This window comes from Neoarius graeffei, chromosome 3 (genome assembly GCF_027579695.1).
Source record: "Neoarius graeffei isolate fNeoGra1 chromosome 3, fNeoGra1.pri, whole genome shotgun sequence".
NCBI lineage: Eukaryota > Metazoa > Chordata > Actinopteri > Siluriformes > Ariidae > Neoarius > Neoarius graeffei.
This window is the reverse complement of record NC_083571.1, coordinates 116,083,717-116,103,789: the sequence shown is the minus strand read 5'-3', so window position 1 is coordinate 116,103,789 and position 20,073 is coordinate 116,083,717. Positions and strand designations below refer to the sequence as shown.

The 20,073-nt window shown below is 41.4% G+C and overlaps 3 non-coding genes across 3 annotated transcripts; 1 reads left to right on the top strand and 2 right to left on the bottom strand.

The window, feature by feature from the left end:
* Positions 1-12,131: 12,131 nt before the first annotated feature.
* On the top strand, positions 12,132-12,205 carry trnai-aau (transfer RNA isoleucine (anticodon AAU)). The gene has a single exon. It is a non-coding gene; the product is annotated as a tRNA-Ile (tRNA).
* Positions 12,206-15,408: 3,203 nt separating this feature from the next.
* trnai-aau (transfer RNA isoleucine (anticodon AAU)) lies at positions 15,409-15,482 on the bottom strand. The gene has a single exon. It is a non-coding gene; the product is annotated as a tRNA-Ile (tRNA).
* Positions 15,483-17,320: 1,838 nt separating this feature from the next.
* On the bottom strand, positions 17,321-17,394 carry trnai-aau (transfer RNA isoleucine (anticodon AAU)). The gene has a single exon. It is a non-coding gene; the product is annotated as a tRNA-Ile (tRNA).
* Between the last annotated feature and the right edge of the window lie 2,679 nt (positions 17,395-20,073).

Here is a 20,073-nt window from a genome sequence, read left to right as displayed (position 1 = left end):
CTCAAAGAGAATATAACAAAATATGTAATGTGATTCCTTTACCTTTGACCCAGTTGATTCACAATTATTTAGTATACAATAATCCTTTAACAGTACTACCAAATCTACTGATTGGAGAATATAATCTGACTGATAAAAAATGTAATAATAAGTTTATTAGTAATGTTTTGAAATCCAAAATGTTTCATGATTATTGCAGAGGGATAACTTGGCAGGGTTCTAATTTGGTAACTCTAGGCACTTTAAACAAAGCATATTCAAAATTTATTAAATTGCCTATTTTGCCTAAAGTTAAAGAAACGCATTTCAGAATCATCAATAAGATTTATCCTGTGGCAGAGCTTCTAAAAAAAAGATTTAATTTTGAGGTGGATCAGTGTTCCTTCTGCAGTAATGATGATGAAAGACTGGAGCGTTTGTTTTATTTATGTCCTGTTTCTCATTGTTTTTGGTCAGATATAAAGATATAAAAAACTGGGTATCACTTAAAATTAATGATGTTCCATCCTTTGAATTATATCATATTATTTTCTACATGGATAATTTGCTTCTGTTTCGGACATCTCATCTCATCATCTGTAGCCACTTTATCCTGTCTTACAGGGTCGCAGGCAAGCTGGAGCCTATCCCAGCTGACTACGGGCGAAAGGCGGGGTACACCCTGGACAAGTCGCCAGGTCATCACAGGGCTGACACATAGACAACCATTCACACTCACGGTCAATTTTAGAGTCACCAGTTAACCTAACCTGCATGTCTTTGGACTGTGGGGGAAACCGGAGCACCCGGAGGAAACCCACGCGGACAACATGCAAACTCCGCACAGAAAGGCCCTCGCCGGCCACGGGGCTTGAACCCGGACCTTCTTGCTGTGAGGCGACGGCGCTAACCACTACACCACAATGCCACCCTGTTTCAGACATTAACAACATAATTTTATTGAGGGGTAAATATCATATTCACTGTGCAAAATGGAGAAATTATAAGCCCTCCTTCCCTGGATTTATTAATGACTTTAAAATGTTTTTCTTGTCTCTCAAAAAAAAAAAAAAATAGACTGTAAAATTGCAAGAAAAACAAGTATAGACATTGCTCATTATTTGTTACTGTAATTTATGAATCCTTTTCCTTTTGTGTCTCTGCTCAATTATATGTTCATTTAATTGCCTAATTAGTTTAAAATGTAATTTACATGCACCTTATTTGTTTTTGTTTTTTTCTCCTAGATGTATCCCCTAATCTTTCATTTTAATCTATATCCTCCCTGAGAGTTTGTATATTTTCCTTTGTTTAATAAATAAATAAAAAAAATCTATCTCCATCTACCAACACTACTGCCATCTATCGCCATCTACTGACATTACAGCCATCTACTCACATTACTGCCATCTATCGCCATCTACCAACACTACTGCCATCTATCGCCATCTACCAACACTACTGCGATCTATCGCCATCTACCAATACTACTGCCATCTAACTTCATCTACCAACACTACTGCCATCTATCTCCATCTACCGACACTACTGCCATCTATCTCCATCTACCGACACTACTGCCATCTATCTCCATCTACCGACACTACTGCCATCTATCTCCATCTACCGACACTACTGCCATCTATCTCCATCTACCAACACTACTGCCATCTATCTCCATCTACCGACACTACTGCCATCTATCTCCATCTACCAACACTACTGCCATCTATCTCCATCTACCGACACTACTGCCATCTAACTTCATCTACCGACACTACTGCCATCTATCTCCATCTACCAACATTACTGCCATCTATCTCCATCTACCAACACTACTGCCATCTATCTCCATCTACCGACACTACTGCCATCTATCTCCATCTACCGACACTACTGCCATCTATCTCCATCTACCAACACTACTGCCATCTATCTCCATCTACCGACACTACTGCCATCTATCTCCATCTACCGACACTACTGCCATCTATCTCCATCTACCAATACTACTGCCATCTAACTTCATCTACCGACACTACTGCCATCTATCTCCATCTACCGACACTACTGCCATCTATCTCCATCTACCAACATTACTGCCATCTATCTCCATCTACCAACAGTACTGCCATCTATCTCCATCTACCGACACTACTGCCATCTATCTCCATCTACCGACATTACTTCCATCTATCTCCATCTACCAACACTACTGCCATCTATCTCCATCTACCGACACTACGGCCATCTATCTCCATCTACCGACACTACTGCCATCTATCTCCATCTACCGACACTACTGCCATCTATCTCCATCTACCAATACTACTGCCATCTAACTTCATCTACCGACACTACTGCCATCTATCTCCATCTACCAACATTACTGCCATCTATCTCCATCTACCAACACTACTGCCATCTATCTCCATCTACCGACACTACTGCCATCTATCTCCATCTACCGACACTACTGCTATCTATCTCCATCTACCGACACTACTGCCATCTATCTCCATCTACCAATACTACTGACATCTAACTTCATCTACTGACACTACTGCCATCTATCTCCATCTACCAACACTACTGCCATCTATCTCCATCTACCAACACTACTGCCATCTATCTCCATCTACCGACATTACTTCCATCTATCTCCATCTACCAACACTACTGCCATCTAACTTCATCTACCAACACTACTGCCATCTATCTCCATCTACCAACACTACTGCCATCTATCTCCATCGACCAAATTACTGCCATCTATCTCCATCTACCAACACTACTGCCATCTATCTCCATCTACCAAATGACTGCCATCTATCTCCATCTACCAACACTACTGCCATCTATCTCCATCTACCGACACTACTGCCATCTATCTCCATCTACTGACACTCCTGCCATCTATCTCCATCTACCAACACTACTGCCATCTAACTTCATCTACCAACACTACTGCCATCTATCTCCATCTACCAACACTACTGCCATCTATCTCCATCTACCAACACTACTGCCATCTATCTCCATCTACCAAATTACTGCCATCTATCTCCATCTACCAACACTACTGCCATCTATCTCCATCTACCGACACTACTGCCATCTATCTCCATCTACCGGCACTACAGCCATCTATCTCCATCTACCAATACTACTGCCATCTAACTTCATCTACTGACACTACTGCCATCTATCTCCATCTACCAACATTACTGCCATCTATCTCTATCTACCAACACTACTGCCATCTATCTCCATCTACCGACACTACTGCCATCTATCTCCATCTACTGACATTACAGCCATCTACTCACATTATTGCCATCTATCGCCATCTACCAACATTACTGCCATCTATCTCCATCTAACAACACTACTGCCATCTATCTCCATCTACCAACACTACTGCCATCTACCAACACTACCGCCACCTATGTCCATCTACCAACACTACTGCCATCTATCACCATCTACTGACATTACACCCATCTACCAACACTACTGCCATCTAACTTCATCTACTGACACTACTGCCGTCTATCTCCATCTACCGACACTACTGCCATCTATCTCCATCTACCAACACTACTGCCATCTATCTCCATCTACCGACACTACTGCCATCTATCTCCATCTACCGACACTACTGCCATCTATCTCCATCTCCCGACACTACTGCCATCTAACTTCATCTACCAACACTACTGCTATCTATCTCCATCTACCGACACTACTGCCATCTATCGCCATCTACTGACATTACAGCCATCTACTCACATTACTGCCATCTATCGCCATCTACCAACATTACTGCCATCTATCTCCATCTAACAACACTACTGCCATCTATCTCCATCTACCAACACTACTGCCATCTACCAACACTACCGCCACCTATGTCCATCTACCAACACTACTGCCATCTATCACCATCTACTGACATTACACCCATCTACCAACACTACTGCCATCTATCGCCATCTACTGACATTACCGCCATCGACCAACACTACTGCCATCTATCGCCAACTACTGACATTACAGCCATTGACCAACACTAAGAAAGAAAGCACAACTTTTTTCATCACACACTTGTGAAATTTCCTCTCTGCATTTAACCCATCTGAATCAGTGAGCACACACATGCACACACACGTGAGCAATGAGCACACACCTACACTTGTATTTTGTAAAGTCGGAGGTATCAAGTTTCTATTAACATGTGATTTCGAAATACCTAAATTGCCTATTAAACTCTCCACCTTTCATCAACAGGTATTGTTACAGTGGAAGTTGATCTTTAAACATAACTTCAGCCCTCATAATGTCCCATTGTGGAATAATAGAGTTATATTAAGTAGGAGGAAATCTATATTTATGGAAGAATGGATGGAAAAAAGATATGATACATATTATGGATGGAAATGGCAATATACTTGAATTAAGTGAATTTAATACTAAATATGATATAGATTGCTCCATCGAGACTTATAAGAAAGTGACACAAAAAATAACATATTAAACATACCGACACCGAGATTACACAATATTAAAATTGATGATGTGGACCTGGTGAGCGAAAAGTGCAACAATAAGTTTTTGAGAAAATATTTAGTTAACACTCTATTTCCAGGTATAACAAGGAGCACACTTAGTCTTCAAAATTATGACAAATCTAAAATTTCAACTATCAGAACAAATTTCTTAAAATTTCCAATCCCCCCCATATATAAAGAAATATATTTTAAAACAATTAGTGATATATATCCCTCCAATGAATTTATAAAAAAAATTCAATTAGAAGTAGAAAATTGCTATATTTGTACCACAAACATAGAAAAGACAGAACACCTGTTTTATGCTTGTGATACAGTTCAGAACTTACGGAAATCCCTTCACAATTGGAGAGCTTCCAAATCCATAAGTATAGATTTCTTTTCCTTCCAAAATATTCAGATGTCAAGTCAAGTTTATTTGTATAGCGCTTTTAACAATAAACATTGTCGCAAAGCAGCTTTACAGAATTTGAACGACTTAGAACATGAGCTAATTTTATCTCTAATCTATCCCCAGTGAGCAAGCCTGTGGTGACGGTGGCAAGGAAAAACTCCCTCAGACAACATGAGGAAGAAACCTCGAGAGGAACCAGACTCAAAAGGGAACCCATCCTCATTTGGGCAACAATAGGCAACATGACGATAACATTAACAGTTTTAACATGAAGTCAGTTTCGTTGATGTTATAAACTCTTCGTTGATGGAAACTTGAGTGCAAAACTGTTCATGACAACTGCAGTCCTAAAGTTAGCAAGTCAACTGTAGTCCTCAGCCATAAAAGCATTACTGTAAGAGTCCAGAGCATCTTCCAAGTGTGACTTTCAACTGTCCACATGGGGCCGTCCTCCACAGGAGCGATGTGATGAGAGTCCAACCAGACACAGGGCACCAGGATGGATCAGGCAGGTCCGAGGAGCAGAAGAGGTTCAGCATCTCAATCTCAGGACCGACATGTAACTCAGAGGGACAGATTTGGGGGGAGAGAAAGAGAGGAAAAACACAGGTTGTTAGGTATGCCCAATGTCACCTGAATAAGTAGGAACAGTATACATATTGCACTGAGTGCAAGCAGGGACTCCGGCAACTAACTATGACAGCATAACTAAAAGGGGAGAGCCAGAAGGTAACACAGGCATGAGGGAGCCCTGGGACATAAAGCAGCAGCCACTACACCGTCAACAAACTCGAGTGAGCAAGTGAGTGGGGACTGACAGCATCCATACATCCCAGTTTACCAAAACACTCTATGTCTGACGACCCTCCAGATCTACTCCTTTACCTCATAAACACCATTAACAAAAGGCTTGACTAAACAGATATGTTTTCAGCCAAGACTTAAACACTGAGACTGTGTCTGATTCCCGAACACTACTTGGAAGGCTGTTCCATAACTGTGGGGCTTTGTAAGAAAAGGCTCCACCCCCTGATGTAGCCTTCACTATACGAGGTACCAGCAGATAGCCTGCACCTTTTGATCTAAGTAGGTGTGGTGGGTCATAGAGGACCAGAAGTTCACTCAGGTACTGTGGTGCGAGACCATTCAGTGCTTTTAAAGGTCAATAGTAGTATTTTATAATTAATATGAAATTTGATTGGGAGCCAATGCAGTGTGGATAAGACAGGGGTGATGGGGTCATATTTTCTAGTTCTAGTAAGGACTCTTGCTGCTGCATTTTGAACTAACCGGAGCTTGTTTATGCACTTATTGGAACATCCAGACAGTAAGGCATTACAATAATCCAACCTGGAGGTAACAAAAACTAGTTTTTCCGCGTCATGTAGTGACATTAAATTTCTTATCTTAGCAATATTTCTGAGATGAAAGGAAGCTATCTGGGTGATGTTATCAGTGTGAGTTTCGAATGAAAGACTGGGGTCAATAGTCACTCCGAGGTCTTTTACTGCTGCACGTGAAGGAACAGAAAGGCCATCCAGAGTTACTGTATAATTAGAAAACTTACTTCTAGCTGCATGTGGTCCAAGTACAAGTACTTCAGTCTTGTCAGAGTTAAGCAGAAGGAAGTTAATAAGCATCCAGTGTCTAATGTCCTTCACACATTCCTTAATTCTATTAAGCTGGTGTCTCTCATCAGGTTTTGCAGAAACATACAACTGTGTGTCATCAGCATAACAGTGGAAACTAATACAATGTTTATGAATAATATCACCCAGAGGTAACATATATAGAGAAAAAAGCAGTGGACCCAAGATAGAACCTTGTGGAACACCAAACTTTACCTCAGTATGTCTAGTAAAATCACCATTTACATCAACATACTGAAAGTGATCAGTTAAATAAGAGCTGAGCCAGGAGAGGGCCGTTCCCTTAACTCCCACAACATTTTCTAGTCTATCCAGAAGAATGGAATGATCAATGGTATCAAATGCTGCATTAAGGTCAAGCAACACAAGCCCCGATCAGACACCAACAGTAAGTCATTTACTACTTTAACCAGAGCTGTCTCTGTGATATGATGAGGTCTAAATCCTGACTGATACATTTCATGGATGTTATTCCTATGTAAATATGAGCTTAACTGCTGTGCCACAGCTTTTTCAAGGATCTTGGAGATAAAGGGGAGGTTTGATATTGGCTGATAATTGGACAGCTGACAGGGATCAAGGTCAGGTTTTTTAATCAGGGATTTGATAGCTGCTAGTTTAAAGGATTTGGGTACATAGCCAATCGTAAAAGAAGAATTTATTATTTTTAGAAGCGGTTCAATTACTTCAGGAAGATATCTGTTTGAATAGACGTGTAGGTAAGGGATCTAGTACACAAGTTGAAGCTTTTGATGCCGAGATTAATGAAAGTAATTCAGTTTCTCTAAGGGGAGTAAAACATTCTAATTGCTGATCTGATACAGTTATATTGTTAACTACAGGGTCACTTACATTGTCTGACCTTAAATTAGTAGTTTGAATTTTTTTGTCGGATATTCTCAATTTTGTCATGATTAATGAAATTAATGAAATTAATGAAGTCATTGCTACTACATACTGCAGGTATGCATGTGTCTATAGTGGACTTATTCCTGGTTAATTTTGCTACAGTATTAAATAGGAATCTAGGATTATTTTTGTTATCTTCTATTAGGGAGGAGAGATATGTTTATCTCACAGCACTAAGAGCTTTTCTATACTTCATGAAGCTCTCCTTCCACACTAATTTGAACACTACCAATTTTGTTTGACGCCATTTACGTTCCAACTTTTGAGTGGTCTGTTTTAAAGTGCGAGTGTCAACATTATACCAGGGTGCTACTTTTTTGTCTCTGACCATTTTCCTTTTAAGAGGAGCTACATTATCTAAAGTATGGCAGAACGTTGACTCTAAGCATTCAGTTGCCTGATCAAGTTCTGCAGGGGCTGACAGTGACCCAATCAAAGTTGATAACTCTGGGAGATCATTTTTAAAGCTCTGTGCAGTGGTTGACATGAATGTACGTTTAATACAGTAGTGTGGTGAGGTACATGTACTGTATTATTACTCAGACATATTTTGAATGAGATGAGATAATGATCTGAGATAACTTCAGACTGTGGAAATATGACTATATTTTCTACGTTTAACCCGAATGTTAGTATTAGATCGAGGGTGTGACCACCATTATGGGTCAGTCCTATGACATTCTGATTAATCCCTACTGAATCTAAAATGGACACAAACACTGTTTTCAAAAGGTCTTCTGGGTTATCGCAGTGAATATTAAAATCTCCGACAACTAAAGCTTTGTCTAAGGAAATAACCAGATCTGAGATAAAATCTGCAAATTCAGAAAGAAACTCAGAATATGGCCCCGGGGGCCTGTAAATAATAAGTAACGGAATTAACTGGGTAGACTTATTTTTCGAAGCTACATACATTATATGAGTATGAAGAACTTCAAACGTATTACATTTATGACCAGGTTTTTGTGTTACACCTAGATAATCATTATAAATAACCGCAACGCCTCCTCCTCTGCCAGTTAGACGAGGCTGGTGTATATAACTGTATTTAGGAGGACTCGCTTCATTTAATGCTATATATTCATTTGGCTTAATCCATGTTTCAGTTAAACAAAGTACATTAAACTCCTGATCAGTAATGAGTTCATTAACCATTAGCGCTTTAGATGTAAGAGATCTAATATTTAATAGCCCCACCTTTAGATCAAAGGTGCTGGCAACAGCTGTACAGTCAGTATGATCTAATTTTATATTGATTAGCTTACTGGAACAAACTCTCTGAGTATTTCTACCTTTTTGTTGAGCTCGGGGAACAGACACAGTCTCGATGTAGTGGACCCTGAGTGATGACTCTGTGCAGCTAGCAGACAGTCAGTTTAGCCTGTTTGTCTGCTCCTTGGCCTTGGTTCTGGATTGTCAGAAATTAACTAGGCCTGTTCTGAGACTATGACCTATGCTGCAGGAAATGAGAGCAGCACCTTCCCGAGTGGGATGGATACCGTCTCGCCTTAACAGGCCAGCAGTGCCCTCAAAATTAGCCCAATTATCTATAAAGCCCACACTGTTTTCAGAGCACCACCTGGACAACCAGCAGTTCAGCGACCATAACCTGCTGTAAGCTACATCGCCAATCCGCATTGGGATGGGGCCAGAGCATACTACAGCATCGGACATCGCCTTCGCTAATTTAAACACCTCTGCAAAGTTACTCTTAGTAACCTCAGACTGATGAAGGCGTATATCATTAGCTCCTGCATGGATAACTATCTTTGAGAACCTGTGCTTGCCTAGGACCCTAAGATTACCTGCTATGTCCGGCACCCTGGCTCCCAGTATACACCTGACTAAAGCTGCTGGTGCCCCTAAAGGCTGAGCTAATTTAATGTGCCATATGATAAAGTCCCCTATAACCAGAGCTCTTTCAGGTTTCTCAGCGGGTGCATCACTAAGGAGAGCAAACCTGTTCGACACGTGATGCGGAGAGGAGTGGTGCTCCCGTGGGTGAGCCTCAGCGGTAGCTTTGGCTCTACGCTTATGTCGCCGAGTCGTCACACATTCGCCCTGCTGTAAGGGCTCTAATGCCGGAGTTGGGGGATTACTAACTCCAACTAGGGCATCCAGACTTTCCCCTACAGGAACTACACTGCTCTCATTCTCACTGACCTTCTCTAAAGCCTGGATATGCGCTTCTAACACTATAATCTTCTCTGTCAGAGAGCTAACTAATCTGGACTTATCACAAATAAAGCTATCTCTAGCGACGGAGGAAGAATGACTAAACATCCTGCACTCAGCACACTGAACAGGCTGAAGGTGTGCCATGATGAAAGGATTCACGTACCTTAATCAAAGATCTGTTGATATTAAAGCAGATCCAATATGGATGGCCTCCGCTTACGGTCTTTACGCAGGAGGAGAAAAAAAGAAAGCTTCCGGTCTTGGCGTTCTTCTGAAAAAAGAGAGAGAGAGAAAAAAGAACATTGTTAATAAGAACACCACAGAAGGGTGTGATTCTGAAAAATAAGAACATTAAGTGTCTAGTGAATAATCTTATTATAGTTACGAAATGTTACATACACAAATGTTGATTTAGAAAGTGCTCTCCATTATGGTCTGTACTTAAACAGGAATTATCTTTATTTCACAAATGTCTCAAGAAAATTAACAATGCCCAGGCTAAGAACTTATGCTCACTTATATTGTCATATCAGTTGTACTAACCCCTTGTTATATTTGTTTTCTTTTATTTATTTTCTTTGTCTTACATATCTTTAATCCACTCATTAGAGGAGGTGAGATTTTGGTTTTTGATAGAATTGTTAAATGTTTTGTAGAGAGTTTGTCATTGTATGTATCCTTGTGTTTAAAAAAAAATAAGTAAAAATTTTTTTTAAAAAACAAATAAAAAAACCCATCATCTTTCTCCATCTACTGACATTTATCTCCACCTACTGCCGTCTACCCCCACCTAAAGCCCATCCATCCATTATCTGTAGCTGCTTATCCTGTCCTACAGGGTCACAGGCAAGCTGGACTATCCTAGCTGACTATGGGCAAGAGGCGGGGTTCACCCTGGACAAGTCTGTCAGTGCGTTTACATGCACATCCAAATCGAGCTACTGTCGGTAATTGAGCTAAGGGTCCCAGCAGGGGTGCCAGAGAAATCCAATCCTACATGCACACAAGGAAATCGAGCTATTGTGTGAGGTACACTGTGCACCCGAGCCACAGGTGGCGCTACACGCCCCATCGTGTTGGTACACTTCCGGTTGTCGTCATGAAGAAGAGCTATTCAAGAGTATAAACAAAGTTATCAGTTCCGTGTTCACAAGAAGAACGATGACGAGGACTACTGTTGTCATGCCGACCGAGGCTGTTGTGTTTCCCGCTTGTGGTCTCGTCACTTGTCACTTCCGGAAGGGGCAGTAGCTCGACTACGTAGCTCGACAGGGTTTACATGCACTAAGTAGCTTGGCTACAATCGCATAATCTAGGTCGCGCAGCTCGATTACGAGAAATCCAGTTCGGTTCAATTTCAGCCGAGCTAAGGTGTTTCCATGGCATTTAGAACTTCGATTTCAGTCGAGCTACGGCAGAAATTCGATTTTCTCTATGTGCATGTAAACGCACTAACTGACACAGAGACAAACAACCATTCACACTCACATTCACACCTACGGTCAATTTAGAGCCACCAATTATCCTAACCTGCAGGTCTTTGGACTGTCGGGGAAACCAGAGGAAACCCACACAGACACAGGGAGAACATGCAAACTCCACACAGAAAGGCTGGCCGCTGGGCTCGAACCCAGAACCATTTACCACCAATATGCAAAGAGGTCTTCACTTCCCTGGTGTGGACTTAAATATCCATAAGGTGGTGTGATGCACCTTGATAATTTACATAAATGCACGTGATTGGTTGCTGAACTCTGGCCAGCATTTTGTCATACTTTACTGTCTTTTATAAATTGACAAATGCACATTATATATGTATAATATTCTATATATGTATATACAGTACCAGTCAAAAGTTTGTGCACCCCTACTCATTCATAGGTTTTTCTGTATTTTGACAATTTTCTACACTGTAGAAAAAGAGTGAATACATCAAAAGTACGAAGTAACATATATGGAATTATGTGGGAAATAAAAAAAAGTGTTAAAAAAACCAAAATGTTTGATATTTTAGATTCTTGAAAGTATCCAGTGTTTACCTTGATGGCGCTTTTATCTTAACCAGCTTCATGAAGGTAGTCACTTGGAATGCTTTTCAGTGAACAGCTGTGCCTCGTCAAAAGGTAATTACTGCAATTTCTTGCCTTCTTAAAGTGTTTGAGTAAATAATAAAAAATACAGTAAATAATCCTATTTAACAACTGCAGAAGGTGTGTTTTTGTAGTTTGTATCAGTCACGATTCTTAGTTTATGTGTAGTGTCAAATATTTCATTGTCATCATTATGATTATTATTATTGTTGCTGTTGTTATTGTTGACCTCCACATTAGTAAAGGAATGAATATGAAATATGAGTAAGTTGAGAAAGAAAGAAAAAAACCTTGGCTTGTTCTATTTCAAAATGAAAAGGAGAAGAAAACTACTAAAACATGGGTGGTGCTGAGTGGGTCAGGCCGGTTAGCTCAGTTGGTTAGAGCGTGGTGCTAATAACGCCAAGGTCGCGGGTTCGATCCCCGTACGGGCCAGTAAAGCTTTTGATCTGTGTTTTCTGTTCAAGGACTGACTGGATTTTCACTGTCCTCAGTATTGGGAACGTTAGTCTTCTACATTACAGTAATATAAACTGTGCTACTTTTCATCATCATTCTTATCTGTGTGACGTGGCATGAAATGAAAATTTTTTTTATTTTATAATGTTTTCAACAAACAAGCAAGAGGCAAGAGTCACCATGGAACATGATGTTTGCAGATGATATTGTGACGTGGTGAAAGTAGAAAGTAGAAGTTGGGTTTGGAGAGATGGAGGAACGAAGAGGAATGAAGGTGAGCAGTAGCAAAACAGAATACATGTGCATCAATGAGCATGGGGATGAGAGTGTAGTGAAGATGCAAGGAGTAGACATAAAGAAAGTTGGTGAACTCAAGTACCTGGGGTCAACTGTGCAGGAAAATGGGAGCTGCGATAGTGAAGTGAGAAAGAGAGTGCAAGCAGGGTGGAGCAGTTGGAGAAGGATTTCGGGAGTCATTTGTGATTGGAAAGTCCCAGCAAAAGTGAAAGGTAAGATGTATAAGACAGTCGTGAGACCAGCTGTGATGTATGGATTGGAGACCGTACCCTTAATGAAGAGACAGGAGGCAAAGTTGGAGGTGGCAGAGTTGAGGATGTTAAGGTTTGCGATGGGAGGTTGGACAGGATAAGAAACGAGCACATCAGAGGGACAGCACATGTGGAGAGCTTGGGAATGAAGCTAAGAGAGATGAGACTGAGATGGTACGGGCACATCCTGAAAAGAGATGCAGAGCATGTGGGAAGGAGAATGTTGAGGATGGAGCTGCCAGGCACACGAAAACGAGGAAGGCCGAAGAGGAGATACGTGGATGTGGTGAGAGAGGACATGAAAGTGGCAGATGTGGTAGGGAAGGATGCGGAAGACAGGGAGCAATGGAGACGAAAGATCTGCTGTGGTGACCACTAATTGGGAGCAGCCAGAAGAAGAAGAATGTTTTTAACAATACAGCTGTCTCAAAGCAGGTGAGTGAGGCTTATTGGTTAAAATCATTCAAGGTGAAGTTTGAGCAAGAGCTTGTTCACCATAGGATGGGAGTTTTTTTGTTGGAGTGGTGGCATCTCAATGTCTCCCAAAGCTTTGCTCATGTGAACACAATCCTTGACTTGCAAGTGATGTCAAAGCAAAATAGAAACCCGGATGTCGGCCATGTTGGTGGAGATACAAATGTGGGGTCAAGCGACATTCCATACAAAACATAGTCACATGTGTGCAACTTTCTTTGTTTTTCCACTTCTTTAAGTGTTATTTTAGCTATGCCATATCTTTGTGCTGTATACGGTTGTGGTCACAACCGTACTTGTGACACATTCCGATTTTTTAGAATTCCGTCTCTGATTCGGAAAGAGGGCGAGGAAACTCTGAGGCTTAATACAGAGAGGAGACGAGGTGATCAGGACACTTTGTCCAGTGACCATTTCGTCCAATAGTTAAGACGTTTCATCCAAAGCCTTTTTCATGTGCACTGTCAATTAGTTTATATTTCAGGTATTCCGGTGTTCGCAAATTAAGCTCCCGTGAGAGCACTGCTCCGTGCCTAAAGTTTTAACATGATCCAGCTGGCTTTAAAAATTAATAACTTGGCCAACGGAGCTCACAGTGAACCCAAATTTTACAGGCGCTGCCCTCTAAGCCCCCCCACCAAAAGAGCATGGTCTCGGGTTGGTCGGACTGTGCCTGGCCCGGGATTTGCGAATGAAGCCCCCGTGAGAGTACTGCTTCACTCCTGAAGATTTAATATGATCCAGCCAGAAACATCGACATGCAAGCGAGCATCCTGCAATGATAAGGGACTTAACCTCATCCCAGGGTCTGCAAGTGGCGTGGGCTGATGTGGTTACCCCCCTTAGTACGCTCTTTAGTGTAAAAGCGCACGTACTATGGCACTCATAGTGCATATGAAAAAGGCTTTGGACGAAATGTCTTAACTATTGGACGAAATGGTCATTGAACGAAATGACCTGTATTCGTATTTGATGGTCGGTAGACGTGTCTTATCTTCAGAAAAGTCTGACTTTTTTCAATAATATGGATCAAAACCACACATATCTATCTTCTCTTTGTATCAAGTCTTTTCTTGACCGTTCAAATCATGGTAATACTGAGGAAATTCAGCATTGTTTACAGACACGCTTTCAGCGGCTGCCGTCCTAGTTGCTTTGTATATCCACCATCATGGCGGACGCTCATGGCATAGCACATTTTGATCACATGGTTGCAAATCTATAGTCTGCAGTACAATGTTTGGCTCACCTTTTGACAAATTAATTCCTTGATTTCCCTTTCCATAAAAGATCCCTTAGTATGATTCTCTGCTTTCCTTTCCATCCCAGTTGTCTGTATTATTACAAACACTATAAATTAAAGCATCATTTCATGCCATGTTTCCAGGAGCAGGGTTACAAACCTGTCAATTAATGTATTTCGTGAAAAAAAAAAGTGAGTCTAAAGATTTTAGCAGAATAACGTTTCTGATGTGCTCGTTCCTTATCCTGTTCAACCTCCCATCACAAACCTTAACATCCTCAACTCTGCCACCTCCAACTTTACCTCCTGTCTCTTCGTTAAGGGTATGGTCTCCAATCCATCCATCACAGCTGGTCTCACTACTGTCTTATACATCTTATACATCACTTTTGCTGGGACTTTCCTATCACAAATGACTCCCGAAATCCTTCTCCAACTGCTCCACCCTGCCTGCACTCTCTTTCTCACTTCACTATCGCAGCTCCCATTTTCCTGCACAGTTGACCCCAGGTACTTGAGTTCACCAACTTTCTTTATTGTCTACTCCTTGCATCTTCACTACACTCTCATCCCCATTCTCATTGATGCACATGTATTCTGTTTTGCTACTGCTCACCTTCATTCCTCTTCGTTCCTCCATCTCTCCAAACCCAACTTCTACTTTCTACTTTCACCACGTCACAATATCATCTGCAAACATCATGTTCCATGGTGACTCTTGCCTCTTGCTTGTTTGTTGAAAACATTATAAAATAAAAAAAATTTTCATTTCATGCCACGTCACACAGATAAGAATGATGATGAAAAGTAGCACAGTTTATATTACTGTAATGTAGAAGACTAACGTTCCCAATACTGAGGACAGTGAAAATCCAGTCAGTCCTTGAACAGAAAACACAGATCAAAAGCTTTACTGGCCCGTACGGGGATCGAACCCGCGACCTTGGCGTTATTAGCACCACGCTCTAACCAACTGAGCTAACCGGCCTTGCCGGAAGCAGCCAATAAAGTCTGTGTGTGTGTGCGAGACAGAACAGTAAAAAATTAGTTTTTTAAAAATCAGATTATTCATTAGTTTATGACTTTACTGCGCGAGAATAAACAAGAGTTCAAGTGCATCGTCAGTGTCACATGGATAAGAATGATGACCGTCTGTAGTGCAGTCAGATGTCTGTATCCAAGGCAAGTTTATTTATATAGCACATTTCATACACAATGGCAGTTCAATGTGCTTTACAGAAGTAAAAACAAAAACAGTAAACAATAGAGAAATAAAATTACATAAAATAATTTTATTTTTATTCTAAAACAATTAATTAAAAGAATTAAAAGAAAATAATAAGAATTAAACAAAAGTAAAAATAAAATAATAAAATGAAGTAGTAGTTCAAATAGGATGAGAAGAAGAAAAAAGACTGCTGCAGTGTTTTTCCACTGGTTCCCACCACACGTCAGTGCTCAGTTTTCATTAAGGTGTGTTTTATTAGCAGGCAGATAAACCATCATTGCAGCTCATAGTGAGACACTCATACACTCAGTATAAGCTGTCTTTTTGTTTGCTGGTATCAGGAGAACATGTTGCCTTAGTCGGCCAGCCAACGGCAGCAAAAGTGCTTAAAAAAACTTTTGATGGCAAAGTCTTGTTAAAAGTTGGCAACCATGCTAGAAGTTAGCAGCATGGACTAAGGTTTCAGAATCACCCGGTTGCCAACATGGAACTTGACCTTTAAGGTCAAATTTGAAGGTCAAAAACAATGCATTTGGTGGTTAGTCTTTTTTGGGGGCCTTATATTCATGGAATTCTTTTTCAAATGTTGGCAACCATGCTAGAAGTTATCAATAAAGTCTAAGGTTCCAGAATCTAGTGGTTGCCAAAATCATATTTCAAATTTAAGGTGAAATTTGAAGGTAAAAAAGGTGACCCCACCCACCCATCTCACAGCCTCTTCAGTCTGCTGCCGTCGGGGAGGAGACTGTGGAGTCTCCGGGCCAAAACCAGCAGGCTCAAGGACAGTTTCTTTCACCAGGCCGTCAGGAGGCTCAACTCCCTCCCTGTTCTGCCCCTCCTCCCCCCTCTGCCCCCTGCCACAGATTCTGTCCGCACACCCCCCTGCCCCCCCTTCAGCATCTGGTCACCCTCACAGTCCCTCCCCCCAACACACACACACACACACATACATCTCATCGTTCATTAACACACTGAACTCAGGGACCGGACATCTCACTTTACCTCACTCATTTGCACTATTCCGCACTACCTCATCTTAACAGCTGCTAGTTTGTTTATTCTGCTTATTTCATGTTTCATGTTTACCTGCTATACCTCAAGTGCCCTTGACTGTTTGGTTATTTGAACCAATTTATGTGTGTGTGTGTGTGTGTGTATGTATGTATATATGAGTGTTTAGTCTACGTCTAGTTCATATCTAGAGTGTTTATACTGTTTATATTGTCTGAGTGTTTAGTCTGTGTGTAGTTCTTATCTAGCGTTTACACTGTTTATATTGTCTGAGTGTTTAGTCTATGTCTTGTTCTTATCTAGTGTTTATACTGTTTATTTATACTATTTATATTGTTTGAGTGTTTAGTCTATGTCTAGTTCCTATCTAGAGTGTTTATACTGTTTATATTGTTTGTTTTTTTCAATTATTCTATTTTTATTTATTGCATTGCCTGTTTGCACCGTGGGTCAGAGAGGACTGAAATTTCATCTGTGCTGTATGTCGAGCATGTATAGCATATTTGACAATAATGTTGTCTTGACTTGACTAATGTATTTCGTGAAAAAAAAAAAAGTGAGTCTAAAGATTTTAGCAGAATAAAGTTTGGCCCGTACGGGGATCGAACCCGCGACCTTGGCGTTATTAGCACCACGCTCTAACCAACTGAGCTAACCGGCCTGGCGAAAACCAGCCAATAATGTCTGTGTGAGAGAGAAAAATTAGTTTTTTAAAAATCAGATTATTCATTAGTTTATGACTTTACTGCGCGAGAGTAAACAAGAGTGCAAGTGCATCATCAGCCAATCACTGTCGAGATTCATTCATAAACAACGACACGACGTCATACATAGTAAAAAAAAAAAAAAGAGAAGCAAACTGTAGTTTAAAAAAAGCAAGGTATAAAATGCATTAAGCATTTATTATTATTATTATTATTATGTGCTCTTAAATTAAATAGGTGGGAACATCAGGCGCTTCAGATGTGTAAAGAGTAACAAGAGATGGCAGCAACGAGACAGAAAAGACTTCTCAAAAGTTATATCCACTCTGGCCTGGAATATGAAGAGAGGAAATAACCCTGAGTACAGAAGAAGAAGCCTTTATTTGTCACACTAATTATAGATTACAACCCCTGGCAAAAAATATGGAATCTTGGAGGATGTTCATTCAGCTGTTTTACAAAGCCAGAATGTTCAGCTGTTAAATAAAATAATTGTGTGTCATATCTGTCATTTGTTTTTTTGCTAAAAAGTAAAACAGCGGTGGCACGGTGGTGTAGTGGTTAGCGCTGTCGCCTCACAGCAAGAAGGTCTGGGTTCGAGCCCCGGGGCCGGCGAGGGCCTTTCTGTGCGGAGTTTGCATGTTCTCCCCGTGTCTGCGTGGGTTTCCTCCGGGTGCTCCGGTTTCCCCCAAAGACATGCAGGTTAGGTTAACTGGTGACTCTAAATTGAGCGTAGGTGTGAATGTGAGTGTGAATGGTTGTCTGTGTCTATGTGTCAGCCCTGTGATGACCTGGCGACTTGTCCAGGGTGTACCCCGCCTTTCGCCCGTAGTCAGCTGGGATAGGCTCCAGCTTGCCTGCGACCCTGTAGAACAGGAAAAAGCGGCTACAGATAATGAGATGAGAAGTAAAACAGCTGAATGAACATCCAAGAGTATCCATCGATCCATTATCTGTAGCCGCTTATCCTGTTCTACAGGATCGCGGGTCCTCCAAGAGTAGCGATTCCGTATTTTTGGCCAGGGGTTGTAATATAGCATAGTGAAATTCTCCTCCTCCCCCCATCCCATATCCCAGCTTGTCAGGAAGCTGGGGTCAGAGATGATATGGCAACCCTGGAGTAAAGAGGGCTAAGGGCCTTGCTCAAGGGTCCAAGGGTCAGCAGCTTGGCAGTGAACCCCAACATTCTGACCCGTCACCCAGAGCCTTAACCAATGAGTGCACTTTACATGTTCTTAAATAGTCTTATATGTCTAGTTAAAGGTCTCTGAGCAACTCCAAGTGAAGAAGAGGAGTAAATCAGGGGTCAATCTTAACCAAGAAGCAGCAGAGACTTTGGGTGGGGCAGGACGATGTCAAAAACAGCATAGCCTCAAACTCAGTGAAATCGAGAGGCTATTACACTTGATTGATATAGGCTACTATCTTGTGAATTTTCAGGCAGCTCATTCTGAGGGCTTTTGTCACAGGGTTCAAGGTGAAGATGTGTCCTAATATTTATTGCTACAAATAGCAATTTTCTTGTCTTTATTGATTTGTAACAGCTAACAATATTTTATAAGGCTCTCCCTTAATAAAATCATATTGCTAAGATAAGAAATTTAATGTCACTACACGACACAGAAAAACTAGTTCATGCTTTCGTTCCCTCCAGGTTGGATTATTGTAATGCCTTATTGTCTGGATGTTCCAATAAGTGCATAAACAAGCTCCAGTTAGTTCAAAATGCAGCAGCAAGAGTCCTTACTAGAACTAGAAAATATGACCACATCACCCCTGTCTTATCCACACTGCATTGGCTCCCAATCAAATTTCATATTGATTATAAAATACTACTATTGACCTTTAAAAGCACTGAATGGTCTCGCACCACAGTACCTGAGCGAACTTCTGGTCCTCTATGACCCGCCACGCCTACTTAGATCAAAAGGTGCAGGCTACATCAGGGGGCGGATCCTTTTCTTACAAAGCCCCACAGTTATGGAACAGCCTTCCAAGTCGTGTTCGGGAATCAGACACAGTCTCAGCATTTAGCCAAGCCTTTTGTGAATAGAGTATAGAGTAGAAAGACAGCTGAGCATCGACACGCAGCAGGCTAGAAGGACCATGGTGGACAGAGTGAAGTTTATGCAACTGCTGGATTGTGTATTCAGTCAGGAGCGCCCCAAGGCCGTGTGTGAGCCAAGAGGAAAACCATGATGATAGTGTTTATGAGGAAAAGGAGATCTGGAGGATCCTCAGACAGCGTGTTTTGGTAAACTGGGATGTATGGATGCTGTCAGTCCCCCACTCGCTTGCTCACTCGAGTTAGTTGACGGTGTAGTGGCTGCTGCTTTATGTCCCGGGGCTCCCTCATGCCTGTGTTACCTTCTGGCTCTCTCCTTTTAGTTATGCTGTCAGAGTTAGTTGCCGGAGTCCCTGCTTGTACTCAGCGCAAAATGTATACTGTACCTACTTCTGCAGGTGACACTGGGCATACCTAACAACCTGTGGTTTCTCTCTCTCTCCCCTCCCCCAATTCTGTCTGTCCCTCTGAGTTACATGTCGGTCCTGAGATCGAGATGCTGAACCTCTTCTGCTCCTCGGACCTGCCTGATCCATCCTGGTGCCCTGTGTCTGGTCGGAGTCTCATCACA